The following is an 8,829-nucleotide window of genomic DNA, read 5'->3' as shown; positions in this document are numbered from 1 at the left end:
CAGGCCTCCACTACCACACATACAGTCCTCCACTACCACACATACAGACCCACCACCACCACACATACAGCCCTCCACTACCACACATACAGCCCTCCACTACCACACATACAGACCTCCACCACCACACATACAGGCCTCCACTACCACACATACAGACCCACCACCACCACACATACAGACCACCACTACCACACATACAGACCCACCACAACCACACATACAGGCCTCCACCACCACACATACAGACCTCCACTACCACACATACAGGCCTCCACCACCACACATACAGGAATCCACCACCACACATACAGACCACTACCACACAGAGATACCCACCACCACCACACATACAGGCCTCCACTACCACACATACAGGCCTCCACTACCACACATACAGGCCTCCACTACCACACATACAGACCTCCACCACCACACATACAGGCCTCCACTACCACACATACAGTCCTCCACTACCACACATACACACCCACCACCACCACACATACAGACCACCACCACACATTCAGACCTCCACTACCACACATACAGACCTCCACCACCACCCATACAGACCACCACCACACATACAGACCACCACCACACATACAGACTCACCACCACACATACAGACCCACCGCCACCACACATACAGACCCACAACCACCACACATACAGACCACCACCACACATTCAGACCACCACTACCACACATACAGACCTCCACCACCACACATACAGACCTTCACCACCACACATACAGACCTCCACCACCACACATACAGCCCTCCACTACCACACATACAGACCTCCACCTCCACACATACAGACCACCACTACCACACATACAGACCACCACTACCTCACATACAGACCACCACCACAGATACAGACCTCCACTACCACACATACAGACCACCACTAACACACATACAGGCCTCCACTAACACACATACAGACCTCCACCACCACACATACAGGCCTCCACCACCACACATACAGACCTGCACCACCACCACACATACAGGCCTCCACCACCACACATACAGACCTCCACTACCACACATACAGACCACCACCACACATACAGACCTCCACCACCACACATACAGACCTCCACCACCACACATACAGACCTCCACCACCACACATACAGACCCACCACCACCACACATACAGACCCACCACAACCACACATACAGGCCTCCACCACCACACATACAGACCTCCACTACCACACATACAGGCCTCCACCACCACACATACAGGAATCCACCACCACACATACAGACCTCCACTACCACACATAGATACCCACCACCACCACACATACAGGCCTCCACTACCACACATACAGGCCTCCACTACCACACATACAGGCCTCCACTACCACACATACAGACCTCCACCACCACACATACAGGCCTCCACTACCACACATACAGTCCTCCACTACCACACATACACACCCACCACCACCACACATACAGACCACCACCACACATTCAGACCTCTACTACCACACATACAGACCTCCACCACCACCCATACAGACCACCACCACACATACAGACCACCACCACACATACAGACTCACCACCACACATACAGACCCACCACCACCACACATACAGACCCACAACCATCACACATACAGACCACCACCACACATTCAGACCACCACTACCACACATACAGACCTCCACCACCACACATACAGACCTTCACCACCACACATACAGACCTCCACCACCACACATACAGCCCTCCACTACCACACATACAGACCTCCACCACCACACATACAGACCACCACTACCACACATACAGACCACCACTACCTCACATACAGACCACCACCACAGATACAGACCTCCACTACCACACATACAGACCACCACTAACACACATACAGGCCTCCACTAACACACATACAGACCTCCACCACCACACATACAGGCCTCCACCACCACACATACAGACCTGCACCACCACCACACATACAGGCCTCCACCACCACACATACAGACCTCCACTACCACACATACAGACCACCACCTACACATACAGACCTCCACCACCACACATACAGACCTCCACCACCACACATACAGACCTCCACCACCACACATACAGACCCACCACCACCACACATACAGACCCACCACCACCACACATACAGACCTCCACTACCACACATACAGGCCTCCACTACCACACATACAGGCCTCCACCACCACACATACAGACCCACCACTACCACACATACAGACCTCCACCACCACATATACAGACCACCACCACCACACATACAGACCTCCACTACCACACATACAGACCCACCACAACCACACATACAGGCCTCCACCACCACACATACAGACCTCCACTACCACACATACAGGCCTCCACCACCACACATACAGACCTCCACTACCACACATAGATACCCACCACCACCACACATACAGGCCTCCACTACCACACATACAGGCCTCCACTACCACACATACAGGCCTCCACTACCACACATACAGACCTCCACCACCACACATACAGGCCTCCACTACCACACATACAGTCCTCCACTACCACACATACAGACCCACCACCACCACACATACAGCCCTCCACTACCACACATACAACCCTCCACTACCACACATACAGGCCTCCACCACCACACATACAGGCCTCCACTACCACACATACAGACCCACCACCACCACCACACATACAGACCACCACTACCACACATACAGACCCACCACAACCACACATACAGGCCTCCACCACCACACATACAGACCTCCACTACCACACATACAGGCCTCCACCACCACACATACAGGCCTCCACCACCACACATACAGACCTCCACTACCACACATAGATACCCACTACCACCACACATACAGGCCTCCACTACCACACATACAGGCCTCCACTACCACACATACAGGCCTCCACTATCACACATACAGACCTCCACCACCACACATACAGACCACCACTACCACACATACAGACCACCACTACCTCACATACAGACCACCACCACAGATACAGACCTCCACTACCACACATACAGACCACCACTAACACACATACAGGCCTCCACTAACACACATACAGACCTCCACCACCACACATACAGGCCTCCACCACCACACATACAGACCTCCACCACCACCACACATACAGGCCTCCACCACCACACATACAGACCTCCACTACCACACATACAGACCACCACCACACATACAGACCTCCACCACCACACATACAGACCTCCACCACCACACATACAGACCTCCACCACCACACATACAGACCCACCACCACCACACATACAGACCCACCACCACCACACATACAGACCTCCACTACCACACATACAGGCCTCCACTACCACACATACAGGCCTCCACCACCACACATACAGACCCACCACTAACACACATACAGACCTCCACCACCACATATACAGACCACCACCACCACACATACAGACCTCCACTACCACACATACAGACCCACCACAACCACACATACAGGCCTCCACCACCACACATACAGACCTCCACTACCACACATAGATACCCACCACCACCACACATACAGGCCTCCACTACCACACATACAGGCCTCCACTACCACACATACAGGCCTCCACTACCACACATACAGACCTCCACCACCACACATACAGGCCTCCACTACCACACATACAGTCCTCCACTACCACACATACAGACCCACCACCACCACACATACAGCCCTCCACTACCACACATACAGCCCTCCACTACCACACATACAGACCTCCACCACCACACATACAGGCCTCCACTACCACACATACAGACCCACCACCACCACACATACAGACCACCACTACCACACATACAGACCCACCACAACCACACATACAGGCCTCCACCACCACACATACAGACCTCCACTACCACACATACAGGCCTCCACCACCACACATACAGGAATCCACCACCACACATACAGACCTCCACTACCACACATAGATACCCACCACCACCACACATACAGGCCTCCACTACCACACATACAGGCCTCCACTACCACACATACAGGCCTCCACTACCACACATACAGACCTCCACCACCACACATACAGGCCTCCACTACCACACATACAGTCCTCTACTACCACACATACACACCCACCACCACCACACATACAGACCACCACCACACATTCAGACCTCCACTACCACACATACAGACCTCCACCACCACCCATACAGACCACCACCACACATACAGACCACCACCACACATACAGACTCACCACCACACATACAGACCCACCACCACCACACATACAGACCCACAACCACCACACATACAGACCACCACCACACATTCAGACCACCACTACCACACATACAGACCTCCACCACCACACATACAGACCACCACCACACATACAGACCTCCACCACCACCACACATACAGGCCTCCACCACCACACATACAGACCTCCACTACCACACATACAGACCACCACCACACATACAGACCTCCACCACCACACATACAGACCTCCACCACCACACATACAGACCTCCACCACCACACATACAGACCCACCACCACCACACATACAGACCCACCACCACCACACATACAGACCTCCACTACCACACATACAGGCCTCCACTACCACACATACAGGCCTCCACCACCACACATACAGACCCACCACTAACACACATACAGACCTCCACCACCACATATACAGACCACCACCACCACACATACAGACCTCCACTACCACACATACAGACCCATCACAACCACACATACAGGCCTCCACCACCACACATACAGACCTCCACTACCACACATAGATACCCACCACCACCACACATACAGGCCTCCACTACCACACATACAGGCCTCCACTACCACACATACAGGCCTCCACTACCACACATACAGACCTCCACCACCACACATACTGGCCTCCACTACCACACATACAGTCCTCCACTACCACACATACAGACCCACCACCACCACACATACAGCCCTCCACTACCACACATACAGCCCTCCACTACCACACATACAGACCTCCACCACCACACATACAGGCCTCCACTACCACACATACAGACCCACCACCACCACACATACAGACCACCACTACCACACATACAGACCCACCACAACCACACATACAGGCCTCCACCACCACACATACAGACCTCCACTACCACACATACAGGCCTCCACCACCACACATACAGGCCTCCACCACCACACATACAGACCTCCACTACCACACATAGATACCCACCACCACCACACATACAGGCCTCCACTACCACACATACAGGCCTCCACTACCACACATACAGGCCTCCACTACCACACATACAGACCTCCACCACCACACATACAGGCCTCCACTACCACACATACAGTCCTCCACTACCACACATACAGACCCACCACCACCACACATACAGACCACCACCACACATTCAGACCTCCACTACCACACATACAGACCTCCACCACCACACATACAGACCACCACCACACATACAGACCACCACCACACATACAGACTCACCACCACACATACAGACCCACCACCACCACACATACAGACCCACAACCACCACACATACAGACCACCACCACACATTCAGACCACCACTACCACACATACAGACCTCCACCACCACACATACAGACCACCACCACACATACAGACCACTACCCACCACACATTCAGACCTCCACTACCACACATACAGACCTCCACCACCACACATACAGACCACCACCACACATTCAGACCACCGCTACCACACATACAGACCTCCACCACCACACATACAGACCACCACCACACATACAGACCACTACCCACCACACATTCAGACCTCCACTACCACACATACAGACCTCCACCACCACACATACAGACCACCACCACACATACAGACCACCACCACACATTCAGACCTCCACTACCACACATACAGACCTACACCACCACACATACAGACCACCACCACACATACAGACCACCACCACCACACATTCAGACCTCCACTACCACACATACAGACTCACCACCACCACACATACAGACCACTACCACACATACAGACCACCACCACTACACACACAGACCACCACCACCACACATACAGACCTCCACCACCACACATACAGACCACCACCACCACACATACAGACCTCCACCACCACACATACAGACCACCACCACACATACAGACCTCCACCACCACACATACAGACCCACCACTACCACACATACAGACCCACCACTACCACACATACAGACCCACCACCACACATACAGACCTCCACCACCACACATACAGACCACCACCACACATACAGACCTCCACCCCCACACATACAGACCCACCACCAAACATACAGACCTCCACCACCACACATACAGACCCACCACCACCACACATACAGACCCACCACTACCACACATACAGACCACCACCACCACACATACAGACCTCCACCACCACACATACAGACCTCCACCACCACACATACAGGCCTCCACCACCACACATACAGACCACCACCACACATACAGACCTCCACCACCACACATACAGACCACCACCACCACACATACAGACCACCACCACACATACAGACCACCACCACCACACATACAGACCTCCACTACCACACATACAGACCCACCACCACCACACATACAGGCCTCCACCACCACACATACAGACCCACCACCACACATATAGACCCACCACCACCACACATACAGACCACCACTACCACACATACAGACCACCACTACCACACATACAGGCCTCCACTACCACACATACAGACCACCACCACCACACATACAGACCCACCACTACCACACATACAGGCCTCCCCCACCACACATACAGACCACCACCACCACACATACAGACCTTCACCACCACACATACAGACCTCCACCACCACACATACAGCCCTCCACTACCACACATACAAACCCACCACCACCACACATACAGACCACCACCACCACACATACAGACCTTCACCACCACACATACAGCCCTCCACTACCACACATACAAACCCACCACCACCACACATACAGACCACCAACGCGACACATACAGACCTCCACCACCACACATACAGCCCTCCACTACCACACATACAGACCCACCACCACCACACATACAGACCCACCACTACCACACATACAGACCACCACCACACATACAGACCTCCACCACCACACATACAGACCACCACCACCACACATACAGACCACCACTACCACACATACAGACCACCACTACCACACATACAGGCCTCCACTACCACACATACAGACCACCACCACCACACATACAGACCCACCACTACCACACATACAGACCACCACCACCACACATACAGACCCACCACTACCACACATACAGGCCTCCCCCACCACACATACAGACCACCACCACCACACATACAGACCTTCACCACCACACATACAGACCTCCACCACCACACATACAGCCCTCCACTACCACACATACAAACCCACCACCACCACACATACAGACCTCCACCACCACACATACAGACCTCCACCACCACACATACAGACCACCACCACCACACATACAGACCTTCACCACCACACATACAGCCCTCCACTACCACACATACAAACCCACCACCACCACACATACAGACCTCCACCACCACACATACAGACCTCCACCACCACACATACAGACCACCACCACCACACATACAGACCACCAACACCACACATACAGACCTCCACCACCACACATACAGCCCTCCACTACCACACATACAGGCCTCCACCACCACACATACAGACCTTCACCATCACACATACAGACCTCCACCACCACACATACAGACCACCACCACCACACATACAGACCTTCACCACCACACATACAGACCTTCACCACCACACATACAGACCTCCACCACCACACATACAGCCCTCCACTACCACACATAAAGACCTCCACCACCACACATACTGACCATCACTACAACACATACAGACCACCACTACCTCACATACAGACCACCACCACACATACAGACCTCCACTACCACACATACAGACCACCACTAACACACATACAGGCCTCCACTAACACACATACAGACCACCACTACCTCACATACAGACCACCACCACACATACAGACCTCCACTACCACACATACAGACCACCACTAACACACATACAGGCCTCCACTAACACACATACAGACCTCCACCACCACACATACAGGCCTCCACCACCATACATACAGACCTCCACCACCACCACACATACAGGCCTCCACCACCACACATACAGACCTCCACTACCACACATACAGACCACAACCACACATACAGACCTCCACCACCACACATACAGACCTCCACCACCACACATACAGACCTCCACCACCACACATACAGACCCACCACCACCACACATACAGACCCACCACCACCACACATACAGACCTCCACTACCACACATACAGGCCTCCACTACCACACATACAGGCCTCCACCACCACACATACAGACCCACCAATACCACACATACAGACCTCCACCACCACACATACAGACCACCACCACCACACATACAGACCTCCACTACCACACATACAGACCCACCACAACCACACATACAGGCCTCCACCACCACACATACGACCTCCACTACCACACATACAGGCCTCCACCACCACACATACAGACCTCCAC

The sequence above is a fragment of the Procambarus clarkii genome, chromosome 27 (genome assembly GCF_040958095.1).
Source record: "Procambarus clarkii isolate CNS0578487 chromosome 27, FALCON_Pclarkii_2.0, whole genome shotgun sequence".
Classification (NCBI taxonomy): domain Eukaryota; kingdom Metazoa; phylum Arthropoda; class Malacostraca; order Decapoda; family Cambaridae; genus Procambarus; species Procambarus clarkii.
The sequence above is the reverse complement of the archived record's forward strand: the minus strand, read 5'-3'. Positions refer to the sequence as shown.